At 59.1% G+C, this 24,386-nt stretch overlaps 1 protein-coding gene across 6 annotated transcripts in view; it reads left to right on the plus strand.

Annotated features, from left to right (window-relative positions):
* Positions 1 to 24,386, plus strand: part of SH3BP2 (SH3 domain binding protein 2) — a 47,563-nt gene that overhangs the window by 340 nt on the left and 22,837 nt on the right. Inside the window, exon 1 of one of the 6 annotated variants that reach the window (XM_077136260.1) lies at positions 1 to 964. The exons of 4 other annotated variants lie outside the window; for them this stretch is intronic. The gene's annotated coding sequence lies outside the window, so the exon portion shown is untranslated. Of the gene's footprint in view, positions 965 to 13,990; positions 14,087 to 24,386 lie in introns of those variants that run through there. One more of the 6 variants, XM_077136257.1, reaches the window with a different exon arrangement.

The raw sequence follows: 24,386 nt of genomic DNA on the forward strand, positions 1-24,386 counted from the left end.
ATAGCCCCGTGGTGTTGGGAGAGTCTGTGGTTATCGCAGCGGCGGGCCCGAGAGGGGAGGCAGAGGGCCCTCCCTGGGCCGCTTCCTCACTGGATGGGCCCTCACAGAAGCCTGAGGGGGCCCAACGTCCTCTCCCTCAGGGTGCCCAGGGGTGCGGGGACCTGTTGCGGGCTGATCCCACCGGCGGTGTCTCCGGCCCGCGTGGCCCCGAGCTCCGCGTCCCTCCGTGCCCCCCTAGTCCCTCCGCCAGGGCGACCCAGGGCGGTTCCGTGCTGAGGCTCCGTCCGGCTCCAGGGCCGATATGGGAAGTCCCACGTGCAGTCTTACCAGCGATGTGCTAGCCAGGTCCCGGTATGAGGGGGAGGTCTAGAAATGTGACCTGCCGCCGTGATGACAAAGTTAGAACTACTCTCCCGCCACGTTTGAGGGCCAAGGGGCGGTCGGGTTCAAGTCCAGTCCGGCCCAGGCTGGGTGTGGTCTGGCCCCTCCCCTCCCCTCCCCTCCCCGAAGACACCCACAGGGGTCCTCCTGGGGCCTGGGTTTCCGGGCGGGCTTGGCAGGGGACTCTGTGATGCCTCCATTGCCTCCATTACCTGGCTCGTGGCAGGACACACACGGGGCAGAACGGGCGGCAGGACAGACAGCAGGTGGCCCAGTCCAGGAACGGATTTTAGGGCCCTCAGCAAGAGGGGGAGCTGGTGTGGGCCGGCCCCTTTGGAATCCCCCCAGCCCTGCAAGGTCAGGGAGGAGCCCACCCAGGAGGCCAGCCTGAGAGAGGCGGGGTGGGGGGTTGGGGACAGAGGCCTGCCGGGCCCTTCCTGTTCCCATGGACAAAGGGAAGCGGGGTGCTGAGTCAGCCCCCGCCTCCAGCCCCCCCCGACACCCGGGCTGCACACACAGGCAGGCTAGTGCTGGCAACCCGAAGCTCTGCGAGACACGCCCCGGGCACCGAGCGGCTGGGAGAGTGAGTGTGAGCTCCGGAGCAGGGTCCCGGGTTCGAATCTGAATGCTGCCAGTGAGCAGCCATGGGGTCTTGGGCAGGAGTGTTCCCTCCTCTGTGAAATGAGGACCCGGGCCCCACCTCCCCTCCTGCAGGCAGTGAGGGCCCAGGTGGCATGGGGCTGGTGTCCCGTGTTTGTGGTGGCCTTGCTGGCGTCTTTTCCGGCCCTCGGGGCTGCTGTGTGTCCTGGCAGGACAGAGAGGTCAGCTGGGCCACCTCTACTGGGGGTGGCCTGGAGAGGCCTGGGGCAAAGGGCAGGACACCAAGTGCCCGCCCACCCGGGCCTGCGGACACAGGCCTGAGTCCCTCAGGAGTGACCGGGCTCCGGGCTGGACTCCCCGGGGCTGGAAAGGTGCCTGGGTCCTCCTCTCACTGGCTGGCAGGGGCCCTCGGTGTCGGGGGAGGGTGCATTACATTCCTAGGGGCTGCGCAGATGGCCAGCCTTGGGCACTGGTGGCCCAGCAGTTCAGCCAGGAGGAGGTGTCTCTGCTCCGGGAAGGTGGTCTTGAAGGGAGGGGACCCTCTGAGCCAAAGGGCAGGAAGGAGGGGCACCAGTTGAGCAGCCACCTGGTGAGCACGGTGAGGGCCCCGGGAGGCAGGGGGGCTCTTGGGTGTAGGCATCCCCTCCCCAAAAGGTCTCGGGGTCCCACCAGCAGCCATGCCCGGTGTGGGCCACCACATCCTGGGGCCGTTCTGGGATTTTTATAGCTTTGGTGAGTAAACTCAGCTGCGCCTGCCCCCTCCCTGGGCCCCTCCTCACCCCTCTTGGCCTGTGGCTGGTGAGGTACAGGCAGATGCCTCCGGGTGGAATGGAACCACTCTCAGCCTTGGGCCCCGCATCACCAGCTTTGTTAGTGAACCGCGCCTCTGTGCCTCAGTTTCCTTGCCTGTAACGCAGGGCGGTAGAGCCCCTGGCTTGTGCCACGCAGCAGGATTTGGTCTCCATGGGAGGCCCCCAAGCTGTGCTCAGAACTCCAGGGCCTGCTGAATGCCAAGTGCCCAGCTGGAGGCGGCGTCTGGCGAGGGTGCAATTTGAGTGGGCGTGCAGGGCGAGGGAGCCTCAGGGTGTTCGAGGCGGTATGGACTCCAGGAGAGCATGCAAGTGCCCACTGCCCGCTTCCTTCTCCCCGGGCCACCAGAGGGGCTGGCTGGGACCGGTTGGCGGGGCCAGCGCCTCGGGTCACTGGGTCCAGGGGTGGCCAGGCTGAGGTGCCCTTCCAGCGGCCCCTGGAAGGCTGTGGGCTCCGGGGGGGAGGCTACCAGGGCGCCTTGTGTGTTCACCCCACTTTCCGCACTCCGGGCCAGCTCCAATTCCGAGAAATGCCTTCCGCTTCTGCATGAATTGGGTGTGTTGCCAAGGCCTGCTGAGTCTGGGCTCCAGCTGGGGGGCGGAGGGAGTGGGTGCACGGCTCCCGCCTGCGTGAACCTCAGGGAGGCAAAGTCCAGCCGGGACCCCCCACAGGCCAGGGCCGAGCTGGCCTGGGCAGGATTCCAGAGGCTTCCAGGGAGAGGAGGCCCCGCGGGTGGCCTGCCCAGAGCAGAGCATCCCCACTGTCCCCATGCCTCTGGGCTCTGGGGGGGTCCAGGCCTCTGTCGCCCCACCCACCCCGCCTGGGCCAGTGGCATGCTTCCACCCGAGTGATGCTGACCCCTGGGCCAGGCCCAGGCAAGGCGGGGACCCCAGGAGAGCCAGGCCGGGTGCCACCGAGGTCAGCTCTCTTGCAGGGCCTGCCCACCCGGTGATTTTATTAAAGGCCCACGTGTCACCCTGCGCAGTGCTCAGAGGCCCTCCCCGATTTCACCCCTACCTGGGGACATGTGAAGGGAGGCTGGCCCTGCCCCTGCCCTGCAGTGCCCACTGGGCCCGGGGACTGGGGTGAGGGCACAGGGGCAGGGACACCCGGGCCTTGCTCCCAAGTGGGGAACGTCCGTCCTGGGGCATCTCTGAAGCCCCCGGCAGACCCTGGGCTCCGCTCAGCCTTCTCTGAAGTCAGGGTACAGTTTGCCCCCATCTACTCTCACCCTGGAATGGGCAGTCCAGCCCCTGGGCCTGGCTTGGCTGAGCTTCCAGCCAGAAAATGGCAGGTTGTGGTGCTGACAGCCTCGCCCCAAACTCTCCGGGTGTCCACTCCAACCCCCTGCCCACCCCCTGCGGCCTCGCCTGGCCCCACAGAAGGGGGTGGCTGGGGCTGGGGGTGACAGGGTGGGCAGGGGAGGCCCGGTCCCAAGCGCCTGTCCCCGTGGAGGCAGTTCCTCTCCCCGTGGCTGTCACTTTGTAGAGGAGAGGGTTGGCATCAGGGTCCGGGCCCCTAGGGTACCCCAGAGTCCCCCTCAGGGGGCCCCGGCTTTAGAGAGCCCTGGGGAAGGGCGCAGAGGAGCCCCGGCTCGAAGCCTGCACAGATGGGGCAGAGAACGTGCCCCGTGGGGACAGACCCGGGCTCAGGACGCCAGGTTGAGTGCTGCGGCCTTATCTGTAGACCAGCACCCACCTGCTGGCCCTCCACGTCCTCCCCTCCCATCTGAGGCCAGAAGGGAAGGCCCCTTCCGGATGACATTTGGCTGCCGCAGGCCCCTTTTCACCCGGGCCCAGGCAGGCAGGGCCGCAGTGAGCGGGCTGTCCTAGCTGGGCAGGGAGAGGGCCTGTGACACCTGGCCCCTGGCCCCTGGCCCTTGCTGTCGGTGCCCTGGGCCCTGTAGAAGTGCCAGGCCAGGCCCAGGGTGGCCCCTGGCAGGACTGAGGGCCTGTGGTAATGTCCCTTGGTGGCCCTCACCAGGGCCCAGCCCCGCTCGGGCTTCCAGAAGCCTCAGAGCAGAGTCACAGAGGTGGGGGGTGGGGCTGGGCCCGGGGAGGACTCCTCTGGGTGGTCCTTGGGTCAGAGGAGAGCCCCCTGCCGGGGGTGCAGGGTGAGCCCTGAGTTCTGGCCCAGCTGGGCCCACGCTGTGGCCCTGGTGTCCACTCACGGCAGCTGGGAGGTGGGCAGCAGCTCTTCTCTGAGCCCGCCGCCCATGCGGGGGTCCACAGGGAGGGGCTGTCTGGGTGGTCTCCCGTGCTCTGGGGAATGCAGCTGGTAGGGGTCGCGGGAAGAGGGCCGGGAAAGGAGCTCCTGCCCCCGTGGGCAGTGGGGGGACATTTGTTCCAGGCGGGGGCCCTGGGGAGCGGGAAGCCTGTCCCCTCACCCACACCACGAGGCTGGGACCCGGGTTCGTGCCCAACAGGGGCAGCAGGGAGGGGCTGCAGGGACTGTCTAGCCCTTCCAGCGTGGCCAGCGCAGTCGGGAAGGGGCAGCGCCAAAGGACAGTGTCAGCGAGGGCAGGCCCCCCGGGGCTCTGACTGGAGCTGCTCACCCCTGCACACCCCCATGCACAGACCCTCCTTCCACCCCATACTGGGCTCCGGGACCCCAGACTCAGCATGCGACCCTGGGTCACTGCCACCGGCCTCCGCCCTAGGGGGTGTCCTGGAGTGACCCGATGGGGTTGGAAGGCCAGGCAGGAGTTGGTGGGGGGCAGGGGCAGGCAACCCTGGCTGAGGGAACAGTGTGATGAGGCTGGGGAAGGTTGTGCCGGCGTCCAGCAGGGAGGGCCAGGCTGGGCCCCAAGAGCCACCAAGAGAGCTGCCCCCACCGTGGTCAAGCTGGTGTGGCCAGGAGGCCACACTGGGGGAGGTGAGCCCGCCTGTCTCCTGCCCTCCTGTCCTCTCTGCCAAGTGCCGGGCCAGCCTGGACCCGTAGAACAGTGGAGGGGGCAGGGGGACTGGGCCCCTTCCCACCAGGGGCTCCCCCCAGGTCCATTCCTCCGCGGGCCCCAAACAATGGGGCAGTGTGAGGGCGCCTGGGAACGGGGCCTCCGTGCAGCCGGTCTCGAGCCAGCGGATGAGTCAGCTGGAGGAGCTACACTCTCAGTTCCTCCTGCCCCAGGCCCCCCCCTACACCCCGGGCTCCCCCACACGCCCCGGGCTCCCTCCCGGGGGCTGGCCCCGCCGCCTCCCTGCACCACCCCTCCCCCTCCTCGCTGGCCCTGTCCAGCCAGAGACCCAGACCTGGGGGCACAGAGCTCACCCCACCCTCGCCTCCAGTTCCCTGCCTGCTGCCCCCTCCCCAAGCTCCCCGCATGCTGTGCCCCCCTCCCCTGGGCTCACAACACACTGTGCCCCCCTCCCCAGGCTTCCTGTCCACTGTCCCCTCCCCAGGCTCCCCAACCACTGCCCCCCCCCAGGCTCCCTGCCCGCTGTCCCCCCGCCAGGGCTCCCTGCCTGCTGCAGCTGCATCGTTTCCTGGGGTCCCAGGGAGGCCCTGGGTGTGAAATGCGAGAGTAGAAGGGGCCCTGACTGAGCGGCAGGCCAAGCGGGCGCCCTGTGACTTGCCCGGGCACCGCAGGCAGGCGGTTGTAATGGGAGGAGGTGCTGTGACCCCCGCGGCTGCCCTTTCACCCTCCCCCTCCCCCAGGATGAGCATGTCCCTCGGGGGTCTGGAGATAACGCAGGCGCCCGGCCCCCTGTGCCTGGAAGCGTCCTGGGCCCCCAGCAGGTGAAGGGGGTGGTGTTCATGCCGGTCCCTTAGTCCCTCTGTGCGCCCTCTGAGGGTGGCACCTGACGGCCGGGAGACTGGGCGAGGTCCACAGCGGGTGGGTGGACGGTGAAGGGCTGGGGGGGTGCAGGCCCAGGGCCCTGGGGGAGAGGGAATGGGGTGCTGGCAGCTGCCCTGTGAGCTCCCATGGGGCCGGGAGCTGAGACATGCCCAGTGCTGGGGTGCGGGTGGGCGGGCAGCACCCCTCCCTGCCCAGCCAACCCTCCTGCTCTTCATTCCCCATGCTGAGCGCTGACACCCCCCGAGTCCCCAGCGTGTTGACCCCGGCTCAGGCAAGGAGCAGCGGGGCTGCCCTCTCTGGCTGCCTCCAACGCGCTCCCCCCCCCGCCACAAGCCTCGTGTCCGTGTCCTCACTGTGTGCCCAGGGGCAGGAGGGGCCTCGTCTCCCTGGGCACCTCACGCAGCCCCAGGCCAGGGCCCTCTCCCCTGGGTCACAGACCCCAGGAGCTGTGGCACCCTGTCCTCGGGAGGCCCCTGGCTGGGCCGCCTCCTTCCCTTCCATCCCCATGCACACCCCTCTCCCCTCGCGCTGGCCCCAGGACCTTTACTCAGCTGTACTCCCACCCAAGAGGCAGCAGAGGAGCCCCCGGGGCCCTGGCTGGGGTGTCCGTCTGGGTGGATGGGTGTCATGGGGGTGAGTCAGAGGGGCTGCCACCCCTAGCGGATTGGTGTGTCTGTCGGAGGGCGGGGGCAGCCTGGGTCCTGGGCTGGAGGTGTGTCTGTGCCCGCAGGTGGCACTGCCCTGCCCCTCCCCCAATGCCCAGAACCCTGGGGACTGGGAAAGGGGGGCTGCGGGAGAGGCAAGGCCCCAGACCCCAACTCCCCGAGCTCCTGCCCGCACATCGCGGCCCCGCGGCCGACAACCTCGCCCGGTTCCTGGGCCCCTCCCGCTCCCCATGTTCTCAGCTGCCCAGTGGCCCCGTTGTGTCCACGCCGCGTGCCAGCTCAGCTGCCTCGGGCGGCCCTCCCTGGCCCCGCACCTGGAGCAGCCCCTCATCATGCCCGAAACTTGGATCCTGTTTCCTCACTGTCCCTGGAGGGCAGAGGTCGTGCTGTGACTGCACAGTTCCCCCCTCCCCCAACAGCCCTTGTTCCAGATGTGGAAACTGAGGCCCAGAGCCTGGTTTGGAGTAGGCACCACCCATCCCAAGGCGGCGGCCGGCGGGGCCCGGGGCTCGTGGCTGGGCGTTTCCTGGCCAGCCCCCTGAACAGAGGCCAGACCTGTGCCCACCCTTCGCCTCCCCGTCCACTGCTGTGCCTCTCCAGTGTCCCTTGCAGAATGCCCACCGGTGTCCCCGGCTCCTGCCCACAGCCTCACTGTCCTCACAGGTGGGGGGCATTGCCCACCCAGGGCGGGGCCAGCAGCGTTCCCGAAGTCAGGCCCCAGACAGGAAATGGGGGGTCAGCCAGGACCCAGTCCCTTGGGTTCCCCAGGATGGGTGACAGGGAAGTGGTGGCCTGTGGATCATAGGCTGTGCTGGCCGGGTGGCCCAGGGCTGCCGCTGGCTCAGCTTCCACAATGGGAAAGCAGGAGAAGGTTCGGCCCTGGGGTACCCTGCCCCTCCGCCCCCCCCAGCCCACCGCGCGGCTGCCCTGGCACAGGTGCTGCTCACCTGCTCACCTTCTCACCTGCTCACCTTCTCACCTGCTCACCTTCTCACCTGCTCACCTTCTCACCTGCTCACCTTCTCACCTGCTCACCTAAATGAGCCCTGGTCTTGGCCTCAGCAGGTGGGAAGCCTCTTGCCATGGGATGCGTGTGTTGCTCGGACCCGTGCGGGGTGGCAGCCCCCTGCACCAGAAGGGCTGGCTGGGGGAGAATGGCATGGCTGCCCGGAACCTTCTGGGGCTCAGCGAGGTGGCGCTCAGCAGGTGTGTGCCCTGAGTGACCCTGCACGGCCCTGGCAGCAAGCTCAGCTGTGGCCCAGAGGGGTGAGGCGGCGCTGGTGGGGTGTGGGGAGGTCCTGCCTGCCGGGGTCCCCCATCCAGTGTTCAGGCATGGCTAGACCTCAGAGGACGTGGCCTGGCCCCGGGATGGTCAGACCCATGCCCTGCACTGGGACCCTGTGGGGGCCTGAATGGGGCAGCCTGGTCTGCATGAGGCTCGGCTGCTGGTACTTGGGGAGCGGGTGCCCCTGGGGAGCGGGTGCCCTTGGGGAGCGGGTGCCCTTGGGGAGTGGGTGCCCTCGGGGAGCGGATGCCCCTGGGGAGCGGGTGTCCCTGGGGAGTGGGTGCCCCTGGGGAGCGGGTACCCCTGGGGAGTGGGTGCCCCTGGGGAGTGGGTGCCCTCGGGGAGCGGATGCCCCTGGGGAGCGGGTGTCCCTGGGGAGCGGGTGCCCTTGGGGAGTGGGTGCCCCTGGGGAGTGGGTGCCCTCAGGGATCGGGTGCCCTTGGGGAGCGGGTGCCCCTGGGGAGTGGGTGCCCCTTGGAGAGTGGGTGCCCCTGGGGAGCGGGTGCCCTCGGGGAGCGGGTGCCCTCGGGGAGCGGGTGCACTTGGGGAGCGGGTGACCCTGGGGAACGGGTACCCCTGGGGAGCAGGTGCCCCTGGGGAGCAGGTGCCCTCGGGGAGCAGGTGCCCCTGGGGAGTGGGTGCCCCTGGGGAGCAGGTGCCCTTGGGGAGCGGGTGCACTTGGGGAGCAGGTGCCCTCGGGGAGCAGGTGCTCTTGGGGAGCGGGTGCCCTTGGGGAGTGGGTACCCCCGGGGTGTGGGTGCCCCTGGGGAGTGGGTGCCCCTGGGGAGTGGGTGCCCTTGGGGAGTGGGTGCCCTTGGGGAGCGGGTGCACTTGGGGAGCAGGTGCCCTCGGGGAGCGGGTGCCCTTGGGGAGCGGGTGCCCTTGGGGAGCGGATGCCCCTGGGGAGCGGGTGTCCCTGGGGAGTGGGTGCCCCTGGGGAGCGGGTGCCCCTGGGGAGTGGGTGCCCCTGGGGAGTGGGTGCCCTCGGGGAGCGGATGCCCCTGGGAAGCGGGTGTCCCTGGGGAGCGGGTGTCCCTGGGGAGCGGGTGCCCTTGGGGAGTGGGTGCCCCTGGGAAGTGGGTGCCCTCAGGGATCGGGTGCCCTTGGGGAGCAGGTGCCCCTGGGGAGTGGGTGCCCCTTGGGGAGTGGGTGCCCCTGGGGAGCGGGTGCCCTCGGGGAGCGGGTGCCCTCAGGGAGCGGGTGCACTTGGGGAGCGGGTGACCCTGGGGAACGGGTACCCCTGGGGAGCAGGTGCCCCTGGGGAGCAGGTGCCCTCGGGGAGCAGGTGCCCCTGGGGAGTGGGTGCCCCTGGGGAGTGGGTGCCCTTGGGGAGCGGGTGCACTTGGGGAGCAGGTGCCCTCGGGGAGCGGGTGCCCTTGGGGAGCGGGTGCCCTTGGGGAGCGGGTACCCCCGGGGTGTGGGTGCCCCTGGGGAGTGGGTGCCCTTGGGGAGCGGGTGCACTTGGGGAGCAGGTGCCCTCGGGGAGCGGGTGCCCTTGGGGAGCGGGTACCCCCGGGGTGTGGGTGCCCCTGGGGAGTGGGTGCCCCTGGGGAGTGGGTGCCCTTGGGGAGCGGGTGCACTTGGGGAGCAGGTGCCCTCGGGGAGCAGGTGCACTTGGGGAGCAGGTGCCCTTGGGGAGCGGGTGCCCTTGGGGAGCAGGTGCCCTTGGGGAGCGGGTGCCCTCGGGGAGCGGATGCCCCTGAGGAGCGGGTGTCCCTGGGGAGTGGGTGCCCTTGGGGCCAGAGAGGATGGGTGCTGGCCAGGACCACATGGGGAAGGGCCAGGTTCAGCTGGGGGGGCAGCGAAGCTCCCGCGCTGTGCACCCGCCATGCAGCCAAAGGCCCCCCAGGAGGAGACGCAGAACTGGGGTTCATTGGGGTGAGATGAACATTAATTTGCAAGCAAGTCTGGGGTGGGCAGCAGCTGGGGTGGAGAGAGGACACTGGCCCCGGCCGTGTGCTGCGCAGGGGACGGAGGCGCGGAGACCCCTGAGCTGGCGTGGGGAGAGCAGACCCGAGGAGTGTGGGTAAGGGCGGCCCCCTGTGGGGCTGGGGGAGCGTTCTGCAGTCGTCTGAGGCCTGCTGGAGAGGGGCAGGGGTGGGGGCTGAGGACAGGGTCCCACCCAGGGGGCTGGCATCTGGATGGAGTGTGTGCAGAGGGCTGAGGCCCAGGCCCAAGGCCCAACTGGGCACAGGGACAGGGTGGGGATGACCACGGCTGTCGGTGGGTGTGCGCGGGGGACCGGGGCTTCCTGGAAGGCTCCGGGGGTCCTCCGAGTAGAGCAGGCATTCTGAGGGCACCCCCGTGCTCAGTACGTGGCCTGTGCCACCAGGACCCTGGGGCTGGGTGCCCTGGAGAAGCTGCCCACCCTCTCCACCGACAGTCCCTGAGGCAACCCCACCAGAGCTGGCCACCCCACTCTGTAGATGGGGAAACTGAGGCCTTGAGCGTACTTGGCCAGGATGGGGTGCAGTCAGGCTGCCCTCTGCCACCCATGCCAGGCAGGGAGCAGCCCCCTCATGCTGGGGGGCGTCGGCAGGGATGCCATCACGGCAGGGGTGCCATCACCCCGTGCAGGGTGCCCAGGCCGGCTTCGTGGGGGCGGGGGGCCCGGCTGCACCCACATGTGACGTGCCAGGAAGCCGGGGGTGGCAGGCCCACGTCACCTCTCTCGACAGTGTTTTTTCAGTAGTTAAGAGGTGGAAACTTGTGTTTATGATGAACTGGAGTGTGAATCCTGGAAACACTGCCGCGGCAGGGTTCGGGGCAGGAGGGCGTCTTCAGACCAGGCTGCCCCTGCCCGCCTTGCCTCCCACCCCACCTGCCCTCCCCGACCTGTGTCTGCCCCTCCTGGGTCCTGATGGCGTGGGGGATGCCCTGGCTCCCAAAAGACCTCTCTCAAAATCACCCTGCAGAGGGGCCACTGCTGCCCTCGGGCAGAGAGGGGCAGGTCTCAGAGCAGAAGCCCCTCCCCACCAGCACCCCTCTTCCCCTGCCCTGCCTGTGGGCCTGGCCGTGCCCCCCTAGCCCCGGGAATGGCCTGCCTGCCTCCCACCTCGGCACCCTGCAGCCCTGAGCACCTGCCCCCAGCCCGGCCCCCACTGTCTCCTGGGGACCCTGCTGTCCTGTGTGTCTGCCTGTTCCTGTCCTGCAGTGCACCGTGGCCGGTCCCCCGGGCTGCGTGCAGAGGTCACGGCCATGCTGGACGCTTGTTCTTTGGAGACGCTCGCTGAGATGCAGACTTGCTTTCCGACTCACACTCCTCACCCCGGCTCCGAGGGACTGTCGTGGCATGGGCTGGCCACAGGGCTGTGCGAACGTGACCCTGAGCCCGTCTGTCCCTCCATCCATCTCTTGGGCCCTGCCCAGGGGCGACCTGGGCCCTGGGAGCTTGGCAGGGCCGGGACTCGAGGGGGGTGCCCGAGACCCATGTGGAGGCGCTCAGTGGGTGGGGTGGGGCTGCCGGGCTGGAGAGTTCAGAGAAGGGGTGCAGTACTGTGACCCCAGCCCTGGGGGTCACACCCAGCGCCTGGCCCAGCGCCACCAAGAGAAAGGGCTCTCGGTGGGAAGGTGGTTTGGTGTGAGTGCACTTTGCAAGGAACCGAGCAGTCTCCCCCAAAGCTCTCACAGTGGGGCCGTGGGTTAGGGCTTAATGGGGAAGGAAAGGGGTGGGGCCCACACGGGTCACCCCATCGGGTCCGCGACGGTGCTGTGTGTTGGTGAGGGGGGCCAGCACGTTCTCCTGCCGTGTTGCCTCCAGCACGCCACGGCCAGCCCCTGAGACCAGGTGTCGGTGTTGCCGGGAGGGCCCTCATGACGCTGTGCAGACTTTTGTGCTCTGCCTCATTCGCGGGCCACAGGGTGTCCCCCACACTGTTCTGTCAGCCTCGGCCTGGGAGCAGGTCCTAGGTCTGTGGCTGCTGCTGGGAACTGTGCTGCTCACTCAGCTGGGGCGAGCACGGCCTCCAGCTCTCAGTTCTAGATGGTTCTGCTCTCGGGAAGGGTGAGCGAGCATGTGTGGAGGCGGCTTCCATTTTGGGGGGCTACAACTGAGACGAGGGCAGGGCTGGCTAGGTGGGTGGTCTGGGGGCCAGGACTTGGACAGCAAGTCCGGGGGCCGTGGCCGGAGGACTGTGGGCGGGGGCCGGGCCCACATGGGTCCCAACTTGTCCAGCTGGAGGTGCAGGCTCTCGGAGGGGCCACCCTGACTTTGGGAGGGTGGAAGCGGGAAGGCGGGGGTCTGCCCGGTGTGGGTGAGCCCCGGCCGTGCCCAGCCACAGGTCTCCCGGCCTGGCAGCTGTGAGGGGCCTGCCCGTCCTGGGGTGTCTCCGTGCTGGGGTGTGTCCCCAGCTGGGAACGGCTGCCTCAGGAAATGGGAGTGGACGTGGGGAAACTGAGGCCCGAGAGGTGGGGCTGCTGAGGTCACATAGTAGCCCAGGGCTCTGACTGCAGCCTTCCCAAGGAGGCGGGTGGGCCGGTGTGCTGGGGTTGGGGAGGGGTTCCTCTTGTGGCCTGCTCCAGACCCCACCTCCCCACAATCAGTGAGGGCTCCGGTGGGCTCCTGCTCTCCTCTCACCTGGTTGGGCCTGGCTCCTCCGGCACCCCCCGTGGGGTTGGGGGCGGTGCCAGATCCCACCCCAACCTCAGGACTCCTGTCTGTCCAGTGAGGGCTGGATGTCCTGGGGGAGCTGGCCGGTCCCCAGTTCTCAAACCAGCAGCGCACCCCCCAGCCTCCCTGAACTCACCTGCCATTTGCCCGTGGATCCCTCCCCAGCCCTGGGCCGTGGCTCACTCCAAGCCCCCGGCCTGCCCACAACTCCCTCACCCACACCCACCCCAGCAGACCCCTCTCCTCTCTTGAGGACCGGCACCCCCTCCTCCAGGAAGCCTCCCCTGATCCAGCGCCCACTGGGCCTGGCCCTTCCTCTGAACCCCCACAGCCTCACGTGCCCCCACCCCATCCCAGCGCTGTCCTGGCTGTAGACCCAGGCCTGACCCCACCCAGCGGTTCCTCGCCCACTATTTTCTGAGAATTCTCAGCACCCGTTTCACAGGCGAAGGTGCCATGGCTCAGAGGGGTTGAGTCAGTAGCTTGAGATCACACAGCTGGCGAAGGACTGCGCCAGGATGGACGCCCAGCTGGGTGTGACGCCAGGGCCCGCTGACCGCCCTGGATGCAGGAGGGGCGGAAGAGGCCCCACCCCGCCCCTCCCCGTCTGGGCCATCCATCTGTCTGCCCAGGCCAGCTTTCTGCTGACACGAGCCTTCTGTGCGGGCTGGGGGAGGCTGGGGGAGCCGGGCAGCTGTGCCTGGGGGGGGCCTGACAGCAGGAGTGGGGTGCCACCCTTGGCCCCCCTGCGCCCCACACCCATGCTGGCAGCGCAGCTTGGTAACTGCGTGTTAGTCGGGGACAGTCGTGTGTCGCCTGAGCTACAGCACACCCATCTGCGAGGCCACAGAGGCATTTATTGGGGAGTCAGCCTTGCAGTTCGGGGGCACAGATTCAGGGAACAACCCAGTGGTGCTCCGACTTGGCATTTCTAGGCGCAGGTTTTTACAGAAAAACCTTTGATTGGACGAGCTGCGTGTGGTCGGTGGCCCTGGTGTCCTCCAGGTTAGAGGGTCACGGGCTAGCTCGGGACTCTATCTGCTTTATTCCTGAGGCTTCTGGGGCGCCAAGGGCGGTGGGGGTGGGGGCGGCCCTGTCCTCCCAGGACAGCGGGCAGCTGAGGCGGGGCAACTGCGACTCGGGGGCTGTGTGGAGGAGCCCGGGCTGTGGAAAGCCGCCTCCCTCAGCCGCCGCACCCCGCTTGGCCATGCCCTACCTGGGCTTAGCGCTCATAGGAGGAGAGGCAGGTCCCGGGTTCGAATCCCAGCTCCATAGCTTCCCGGCCCTGGCAGGGGGACCTGGGGGATGTGGGGTGGGGGGGGCGGGCAGGCCCTGGAGGGGGGCCTTCTGAGTGGGACCAGGGCAGGCGCGGGGGTGACGGGAGGTGCTCGGTGAGCCCCCAGGGGGCAGGGGCTGCCAGGGTGGGGGTGGGCCTCCCGTTAGGAACCCGGCGTGGGGAGGGCGAGCTGCTGGGCAGTGCCCGGGTCCGGGCTGGGAGGCCGAGGCCCGCCTTGGAGTGAGAGGTGCCAAGACGGCGCCCACTCCTGGAGGGACCTCCGGTAGGTCAGAGCTGGGCTGCGCTGGGAGAGGGTGAGCTCCCTGTGCAGTGGGGTCTGGGTGCTGGGGTCCGGGGCCCTGAGGGGTGAGGGGTGTTGCCGAGGGGCCCAGCAGGGTGCTTCGTCCCGGGGTCCAGCTGGCCTAGGCCTGGGGCCGGGGAGGGGTCCCTGCCCACAGCGGCGGGGAGGGGACCCAGCGGGCCCCAGCAGGGGGCGGGCCTGCGGTGGGGGGCAGGAAGTGCGGTGCCCGGGCCTGGCAGCAGGAAGTCCCTGAGGGGAGGCGCCGGTGGCCGAGCGGGCGGGGGCCAGGGCTGGCGGCCCATCCCTGGGCCCGGCACCCCCTGCCCCTGGCCGGCACCAGCCAGGAGGAGCCCCAGGCGCTGGGTGAGCACCAGGGGTGGGGAGGGGGTCAGCTCTGGGCTGGGGGGGATCAGAAGCCGCCCGTGGCCAGCACCCCCAGACCGGCCCCGGGAGGCTGCGTGGAATCCAGGATGCTCCTGGGGCTGGCAGCGGGGACCAGGGCTCTGCGTGCGGTCGGGGGGCTCCGTGGGTTGTTGCCCGTCTGGCCAGGTGAGCGTGGGGGGGTCAGGGCCTGGCCCGAGGGCCAGCTGCCGGGTGGGGCCCCCGGCCACGATGAGCCCTGCCTGGGGTGGCCTTGGCGTTTGGGTTCTACATGAGCCCCAGGAGTGTGCATGTGTATATGTGAACACACGTGTGTGTGTGCTTGTGGGTGGGCATTCCTGGGGGGCAGAGAGTGGGCCAGCGCGCGTCTCGCAGAGCCCAGCGAGGGCCCCTCTGTCGGCAGTAGCGGGCTCTCTGCGTGGCGGCTCGCCGGGCCTCCACAGGAGATTTTCAGTTTTGGTTTTTGCTTTTGATTCTCTTTTGGAGAAGGATTCTGGGAAGAGGAAGACAAGGAGGGGAAACTGAAAGGACAGAGAAAACGGGCTTGCGGGTGTGAGGCCAGGGAGCGGGGCCACTGCAGTGGACTTCAGCCCTCCCTGTTGCTGAGCACCTGCCACCCCTGTGCCAGGCTGGGATGAGGCTGTGCTGGGGTGGGAGTGGGGGTGCCAACCATGTACTGTCTGTGTGTCTTTGGGCCAGTTATTCAACCCCTCTGACCCTTGGTGTCTTCCTCAGTGGTATGAGGATGAGCTGGTCTGCACCTTAGGTCGTGTCAGGGCAGTGGCCTGGGTTATCCCTGAGAAATATGGAGCTTGCCCGGGGGGTGCCCAGAGCATTGGTGTGAATCGTGAGCCACCTCCCTCCCGCTGGTGTCGGCACCCTCTCTAGGAGACGGGGCAGGAGAGAAGCAGCCGGGGCCTGAGGAGCTGTTGGAGCCCAGGGGCCTGTACAGGGTGACTCGGACCTGCGCCCAGACTGCCAGCGAGGCACACGGCCCTGAGCTCCCCAGGCCCAGCCTGGCCCTTGCTGGTCCCTGGAAGCCAAGTGTGAGCGTGAGAATGAGCGCCCTGGTCACCACCAGCAGTCCCCTCATGACACTGTGGTCCCATGGGGCACCGGCCCCCATACAGCTGCCAGGGCCACGTCTGTGGGTGCTGGGGAGGGCCTGTGGGGGGTCCAACCCTCCGGGACGCCCACCCTGCTGTCCTGCACAGCCATGCACACACATCAATGTGCACACATGCCACCCCCCACGGCGTGCAAGGGTGAAGCTCACATACATGACACTAATGGGGCAGGCGGGGACCATGCACCTCTTGAGGTCTCGTGGGGCCACACAGCGGGGACGGTAGGCAAAGAGCCTCCTCTCGGGGGAACCCCAGCAGCCTCAGTCTCCAGCTCATCCTTCTCTCTGCTTTGAGAGAAGGGGGGTGCACAAGGGCAAAGATCTGGAGAGAGTGTGAGGTGCCCAGCTCCCCGATTCTGCACACACACACACAGGCGTGAGCACGCACACAGGCGTAAGCATGCACACAGGCGTAAGCATGCACACAGGCTTACGAGCTGTGATATGGGTCCCCATGCCCTGCCCCAGCTGCCTCTGAGCTCTGGGGGCAGGAGAGCAGGCAGCAGGCTGAGGCGAAGCGTCCTGAGCCTGCTACAGCCCATGGTGGGCCCCAGACCCCCACTTGGCAGGGGCAGGCGTCCCAGAGGGGACAGACCCCATGCTGCGGGGGGTCAGACAAGCCACCGCAGGGGGGGCTTCAGGGAGAGCGCCGCAGATCTCACGCAGGGTCACGTCCTGCGCGTCACGGAAGGGCCCTGTCAGTATCCTCCTGGATGCCCTGGGGAGGTGGGTGGGGGTGTTCTCAGGTGTGGGGGGAGGAAGGAGACCCCCGGGAGTCCAAGGGGTCCTGGAGAGGGTGGAGCTGGAAGCCACGCGGTCCCTGTCATCACATCCCCCACCCCAGCCAGGGCCTGGTGTTGCCTCTTGGGAGGCGGTGGGGGCTGGGGATGGTGGCGCCCACCACATAGCCCTCCTTGTTTGCAGAAGATGTGATGTGGTGGGTGGGGAGTGGTCCCTATTTCTCAGCCTGCAACCCCCACCCGGTCATCTGCACCCCTGTGCCAGGCCTGAGCTGGGGGTGGGGGTGAGGGTGGTGACAGCCTCTTGGCCACTCCGGGGGAGGTAAAGCTGTGCTAGCCCCAAGGAGAGACACTCCCTCCCAGAGGTCAGGGAAGACTGCTTGGAAGAGGCGACATTAGAGCTAAGTCTAACTTTTATTTCGCATGGCTCATGGCTAGTGTAGAATGATACAAGCAATTTTTTAAACAGCTCTCCTGAGATATTCACATGGACAATTCAGCCATGTAAAGTATACAATTTGGTGGGGTTTAGTTTATCCACAGATCTGAGCAGCCATCACCAGTCAATTTTGGAACATTTTTCTCACCTTAGAAAGAAACCCTATACCCGTTAGCCGAGCCCCCACCACTGCCCAGCTCTGAGCAGTGACCTACCTTCTGACTGGTCTGCCTGTTCTGAACACTTGGTATAAACACAGTCATAATGCATGTGCCCCTTTGTGGCTGACGTCCTTAGCACAATCAGGTTCGCCCGTGGTGTACAGCTTCCTTCTGATTTATGACCAAATAACATTCCACCATGTGGATGGACCACGATTTGCTTGTCCATTCGTCTGCTGATGGAAAGAACTTGGGTTCTTTCCGCCTCTTGGCTGTTAAGAGTGATGCTGCTATAAATGTTTGTGCACAAGTTTTTGCATGCATATTTGTTCTCAGTTTTCCGTGGAACTGCTGGTTGATACAGTAATTCTGTGTTTAACTATTTGAGGAACTGCATACTGTTTTCCGTGGCGGCTACGGCATCTCACGTTCCACCAGCGATGCCTGAGGTTCTGATTTCTCCACGTCCTCGCCGGCACTTGTTATGTGGCTTTTGCATTCCAGCCATCCTGTGGTGCAAAGTGGGATCTCATTGTGGTTTTCCCTAGTGTGTGTGTGATGTTTGTTATAGCATGTGTCGGTGCTGCCTTCCTTTTTTATAACTTATTCTAATTGTAAAATATATATATAACATAAAAATCATTTTTACCGTTCTAAGTAGACAACTCTTTGACACTAAATACAATGTATATATACATTGATACATATGTCTGTCCTTATGCCAGGACCACAGCCATTTGTAGTAAGTTTTGAAATTGTGAAGTATGAGTCCTCCTGCTTTGTTCTTCATTTTCAAAATTGTTTTAGCTATTCTGGGTCCTTGCAATTCCATATGACTTTTAAATCAGCTTTTAAGGCAATTTCTACATAGAAGGCAGCTGGGATCTGCTAGGGATCGCACTGAATCTGTTGCTCTGTTTGGGGTGGATTTCCATCTTGACCACACGAAGTCCTTGGGTCCATGAACACGGAATGTCTTTCCACTTATTTAAATCTTTAATTTCTTTTGACAATGTTTTCTTATTTTCAGAGTATATATTTTGCACATCTTTTGGGTTTTTTTCTTTTATCTTTTGTTTTTAATCCTAAATATCTTATTCTTTCTGATGCTACTGTAAAGGGACCTGTTTTCTTAATTTCATTTTTTGATTGCTTATCAAAAGTGTATCAAAAGACAGTAGATTTTTGTATATTGATCTGTATCTGGCAAATTTGCTGAACTCATTTCTTGGTTCTAATTGTTTTCTAATGGAGTCCTTAGGATTTCCTGCATATGAAATCAAGCCATCGGTGATAGAGACAGTTTTACCTCTGTGGCATAGCCAGGCTCGCTGCCCCATGCACGTAGCAGCCAACATTTGACCCAGGGGTTTAAAGAGCGAAAGCGCTTTTACTGCAAAGCACGATGTCAGGAGAACAGCGGCTGGCTGGGCCTGGCTCTGCCTCCCTGAGATGGACAGTGCCGACAGCCTTATGGCACCTTGGGCAAGGACGGCTTCGGCTGATAACTGCGGTGGTCTGAGATGGCGAGACTGGGGAGATGATGGGGCATGGGCAAAGGGCGTACCTGCTGGTCACAGGACGTAGGTAAGGGAGATGGCAGCGTGATATGATTATGGGTGTGATTTTTAGTATTATGATGAGAAAGAGGATACGATGGGTTAAATTTGGGCTGTTGTGCATGTCAGCTCTGGTTAGAACTGGCCCCACCTAATGTGATAAGGTAGGGATTGCAGTGGGTTGGCTCACATTTCTTTATTAATAAATATTAAGGAGGCTGTTAACATAATCACAAGGCTTTTTTTTAAAAAAAAAAATTTTTATTGTGAAATTTAACATAAATGCAAAAAAGCAAGAAATTTCAAAGTGCATTGTAACAAGTAGTTATAGAACAGATTTCAGAGTTTAGTATGGGTTACAGTTCCAAAATTTAAGGTTTTCCCTTCTAGCTGTTCCAAGATCCTGGAGACCTAAAGAAATCTCAATTTACTGATTTAGCAGTCATACTCCTTGGTTAAACCCTGTCTTCTCTGTTATGACCCCTCCTTCTCCTTTGATCTTTCTCCTTATTTTTAGGGGTATTTGGGCTATACCCATTCTAGCTTTTTGATATTGGAAGGGGATGTCAATACTATGGGATGGGCAGTAGAGCTAGTGGATGTTCTGGAGAGGCTGGACCCTCTGGGTTTCAGGACCTGTCTGGCCTAGGAACTCATCTGGAGGTTATAAGTTTCTGGAAAGTAATCTTAGCCTGTGAAACTTTTGTAGAATCTCAGATAGAGCCCTAGGTGTTCTTCAGAGTTGACAGATATGGTTTTGGTTCGAATTTGGCAAACCCTGGTAATTAGCTATATCTAGCTGAAGCTTGCATGAGAGTAGCCTCCAGAGTAGCCTTTCGACTCTATTTGAACTCTCTCAGCCACTGATACCTTATTTATTATGCTTCTTTTCCACCTTTTGGTCAGGATGGCACTGTGAATCCCATGATGCCAGGGCCAGGCTCATCCCTGAAGGTCATCTCCCATGCTGCCAGGGGGACTTTCACCACTGGATGTCATGTCCCACGTAGGGGGGAGGCCAATGATTTCACTTGCAGAGTTGGGCTTAGAGAGAGAGGCCACATCTGAGCAACAGAAGAGGTTCTCTGGAGGTGATTCTTAGGCATAACTATAGGTGGGTTGAGCTTCTTGGCTGCAGAAATCAGCTTCACAAGAGCAAGCGTCAAGATCAGGGGCTTGGCCTAGTGACTTGGGAGTCCCTAGTATTTGAGAGTAACAGTGGTAAAGCTTAATGGTTCCCTATTTTTTTCTCCCATCCCTCACAGGACTTTGCCAATACTATTGTTTAAACGTTTTTATTATAAAATATAACATATATACGAAACAAAGAAAGGAAAAAGCAATAGTTTCAAGCACACATCAACAAGGAGTTACAGAACAGATCCCAGAGTTTGTCATGGGCTACCACTCCACCATCTCAGAGTTTTCCTTCTAGCTGCTCTTAAATACTGGAAGGAATATTAATATATTGATTCAGTGGTCATACTCATTTGTCAAATCTTGCTCTCTCTGTTATACCTCCTCCTCCTTCTTTGATCCTTCTCCCATCTATGAGGATCTTTATGCACTGTCCATTCCAACTTCAGAATCACAAGACTTTTAAGTTCCAAAACAGTAGAAGTCTAGGGTCACTAGTTTTCACACTCGTTTTCACCGGGCTCTTCATTTACACTTACAGAGCACAGCATCAAGGCACCCAGGCTAGTGAGGTGTAACAGTTGCAAGTGTTTGCCTGTTGGCTGCATTTCAATATACCAGAAGGTTAATAAGCATCTAAGTAAAGTTCAGTAAACCATAATTATATTTGTCAATTCTCACTCACAGTTCCCCCCTTTTGCTTGTCCATTCCTCAACCTTGACGGACCTGAGCATCTACCACTTCAGCCTCTTCCTGCTGGAGAAGGGTGCTGCCGTCAGGGGTCGGAGGAATAAATTTTCTTAGACTGTAACTGTATCTACTCCTTAACTTCCTGTTTTGGGTTGAAGTATCCTTGCTGTCTGTGGCAGTCCTCCACAGACTAGGGTAGGAGATAGAGACAAGTTTTTTTTTTTTTTTTTTTTTTTTTTTTTAAAGGAAAGACAGAGAGAAGGAAGGAAGGATAGAAGGAAGGAAGGAAGAAAGAAAGGGAAACATTTTTAAACATTTTCTTGTTTTATTGTATTCTGTTTCTCCGTTTTTGTTACATGGGCTGGGGCCGGGAATCGAACCGAGGTCCTCCGGCATAGCAGGCAAGCACTTTGCCCGCTGAGCCACCGCGGCCCGCCCGAGACAAGTTTTATAATAAGAATACTTTAATGTTTATAAGGAATGTTGCGAATCTGTCTGGCAGAACAGAACTGGATTCAGATTTTATCCCTGTCCGGATGTCCCAGCGCTCTCAGGAGCATGTTTGCTCGAGGCTTTGCATGCTGTCGTAGTTCCTGATATCTGGCCGAGACCTGCAATAGGCAAACTTTTAGAATGACCTCCGGACTTCATTTGAACTCTCTGAGCCATGGAAAGTCTAATTTATTCAATATTTCCCCCTTTTAGTCATGGTCTCTCTTGAAAGCTTCAACATTTGGTACTGAACCCTTGGTGCCAGACAGGTTCACCCCTGGAAGTCATGTCCCATGTAGGGGAAAAGTAAAGAGTTTATTTGCAAAGTTTGGCTTAGAGAGAGGCCCCACCTGAGTAACGAGGAGGTTTTCGGGGGGGGGGGGGAGGTGGCTCTTTGGCATTATAATTAGGCGTTATTTGGTCCTTACAGAAATAAGTTTTATAAGAGCAAGCTTCAGGATCTAAGGCTTGGCTTATTAGCATATTTCTTTTTAGGAGGCAAGGCTCATATATTCTAGAGTTTATTTTCATAGGTATCCCTGTTATAAGTTTAAATGGGGGAAATTTATGTTTTCCCAAAGGAGTAGATCTTAGATTTAGCACCTTGACAATTTCAGTAAATTAGGAACACGTATTGCTTGAGAGACTAGCAGGAATTCCCCAGGTGGGAAAGTTTAATAGTTCCATGCTTTCGTTCCCCAGTCTCTCAAGGGATTTTATAAATAAAATGAAGATGAGTTTTCATTTCATGTTTAAGACACTCTGAAAAGTATCAGGGTATAACATTAACTTGTACAGGAAACCAGGAACTCCTTCCCTATCCTAGGTTTTATGTTAAATAAAACTGAGTTAGGTTGTCCAAACAAACTGACCAACCAGGCTAAAGAAAGTGGTGTGCCAAAGGGAGTTAAAATTACTTTGAATAAAATAAATGCGTCCTTGGTTGGTCTTAAGGATTTCGAATACACAGTGCCACTTTTTACCTTGCATTCTGGTTCACTTTGGTCTCAACTAGATTAGCTCTATTTACATCCTTAATAGAAGCCTGATGCCCTCAGTTTCCTCAGCAGTTGGCGCATGGTGCCATCGTCTAGAACTAATGCAGTACCTTCAGGATTCCAGAGCTGGAGAGCGCCAATTCTGAGTCTCAGATGTCACACCCAAAGTGTACCCCAAAGTTCCAGGGAGCTGCTAGGATACACCCAAAGGACTAAGCACCTTAAAATTTAGAAACAGCACCCAAAGTGCAGGAGCAAATGTGACTGCTGCATGAGCTTACAGTCTGGGCTCTACTTCCTTCATGAGCATTTTCTAAATGAAGCTATTTCTAGACGCAAAACATTTGGCAATTTACATTGAGGTTACCAACCACAGACCATAGTAGAAGGTTTTTTTGTTTCTCATTCATATTTTCGCTAGGGCTATGTTAATTAACAGATAGAATATAATTTAACGGTTTGCCTTGCTTCTCTTTGCTTAATTTTTTTTTTCTGAAATGAAGTTTTGACTTGCAGTTGCACTTTCAGAGAAATAGCAGAATAAAACTGCAAAACTGACAAGGAAATCTGGTTGTTTCTGTGGCATGTAACATTTTTCTAAGAATAACTAGAAACCGTGACTAACACCACAGATCTGCTGTACAGCGTCGCATAGGCCTCTATCAGGACATACCGTGGACAGGGAGAACGTTGTCACGTCTTTAGGAACTTTATGCGATCTTTAAATATTTATATATTGCATCAGTCTAAATTCAACTGATCAGAAGGTTAGACATTCCTTTTAATTTGACATTTCCTATAAAATTCTTAGCATTCAATGAACCTAACTATTTCTTGCACCTCTTTAAAAAAAAAAAAAAGATGAAAGAGAAAATCCTTTGGAATTCTCCAGGGACATTTTGGAAAATCTTAAAGACAATTTGAGATTAAAAAAAAACAACAAGACATTCTTTAGGGTTTGAGCTTGAGGTGAACATTATGTTAAACAGGAAGATGGGTTTCTGTGAACCAATATTTGCTTGTTTTTCCTTAAACAACCAAGAACGCGATAAAGGCAACATAAAGTACAAGAGGTTATTCTGATAAATCACAGACTCTGTGACTTTTTAAAAAACTTTTTTATTGTATGGTATATTGTACCGGTTTGAAAGGATTTATGTACCCTAGAAAAGGCATCTTTTAATCCTAATCAATCTTGCTGGAGCAACGATTTCTTCTATTCCTATTCAGTTGGAAACTTGGTTAGGTTGTCTCCACAGAGATGTGACTCAATCAGTTGTGGGTATTAAACTTGATTAGATGGAGATGTGTCTCCACCCACTCTCCTGAGTCCTACAGAAGAGGAGACTGTTTTTGAGAGAATGCCTTTTGAGAGCAACGAGAAGGCCACAGCAGAGCCGCGCAGAGCCACCAGGCCGAGAGAACCACTGAGGCCACCAGCCAGCAACCTTTGGAGATGAAGGAGAAAATGCCCCTAAGGAACCTTCACAAAGCAAGAGGCCTGGAGAGGAAGCAAGCGGACAAGGCTGTGTTCGCCATGTGCCTTTCCAGATGAGAGAGAAACCCTGAACTTCATCGGCCTTTCTTGAATCAAGATATCTTTCCCTCAGTTCCTTAGATTGCACATTTTTATAGACTTGCTTTAATTGGGACATTTTCATGGCCTTAGAACTGTACACTTGTAACTTATTAAACTTCCCTTTTTAAAAAGCCATTCCATTTCTGGTGTATTGCATTCCAGCAGCTGGCGAACTAGAACACATATATACAAAGCAAAGAAAGAAAAAAGGAATAGTTTTCAAAGAACTTTCAACAAGTAGTTTACAGGACAGATCGCTCTCTGGTTTTTATATCAATTATTCCAGGGAAAAAAAACAACCTTGTGTGACCTTTTACTAAGAACAGACCAATAATCTAAGAATACTGTGTCACTTAGACAGAAAACTAAATTCTAATTTTGCATCAGGATACTATTTAATACTAAAGCTCTTAAAAAGTTTATAGACACCCAGCAAATCTAATCAAACTTTGGCCATTAGAGATACATTTCCTTTTCCTTGGACTGTCTGCAACTTTCTGTATTTCTTCAGGTTTTATCCTACATGTTACTATTTCCTATTCTGTAACAATCAGTCATTTTATTTTAGGACAAAATTACTCTCTTTTTCCTTAAGAAAAACAAGTTCTGTATACTTTAAGATTTGAGTTACCAAAATGATTTTGGAAACTGCCTTCAACCAAATAACCTATAATATACAATTACTGTCAAAATTAAACTTCTCAGAATAATTCAAATGTCATTTAATCATTTTAAACACCTAGTTGTGTTGTACTTAACATTGATAGCTCATAGGGGTGATTTTCAGAAATATTGCTTTCTTCAGTTTCCTATATGATCTGTATTTCAGTGAGATATATTATGAAATATTTGACAAGGAAGCATTTCTGAAACAGTTTTGGAGGTCAGTAGGAAGGGCTGATTTGCTGTTAGGGCCAAGCTATGATTTAATTGCAGGCTTGCAAAAGCAACCAGCATTTTTCTATTCTTTCCTTTTCAATAGAGTTGTTTGGTTTCAAAAGTTATTATAGACAGGAATAGGACTAAAATTAATTGTTGTAACTTTTGGAGCTGTTCTGCTTTCTTCCATATTTACCTAAAAATGATCAGAAATTTTATTATAACTAAAACTTTTGGTAACAGTATTGTATTTGGTAATTTCCTAATGCAAGAAATGTTTTCTTATTTTTCCTTCATTGGCAGTTAAAAAAAAAACTCTTTGTTTCCATAATATCTTAAAATTATGAACAACTTCAAAAATATACCACCAAGCTTTGAGAAATATACTGCAATTGTTTAATTTATCTCAAGCGTAATTCAGGAAAACTGTTTCATGGCCAACCTACTGGAGCTTTTGGAATTTGGCAGTTTGTGCCACTTT

The sequence above is a fragment of the Tamandua tetradactyla genome, chromosome 19 (genome assembly GCF_023851605.1).
Source record: "Tamandua tetradactyla isolate mTamTet1 chromosome 19, mTamTet1.pri, whole genome shotgun sequence".
Lineage (NCBI taxonomy): Eukaryota > Metazoa > Chordata > Mammalia > Pilosa > Myrmecophagidae > Tamandua > Tamandua tetradactyla.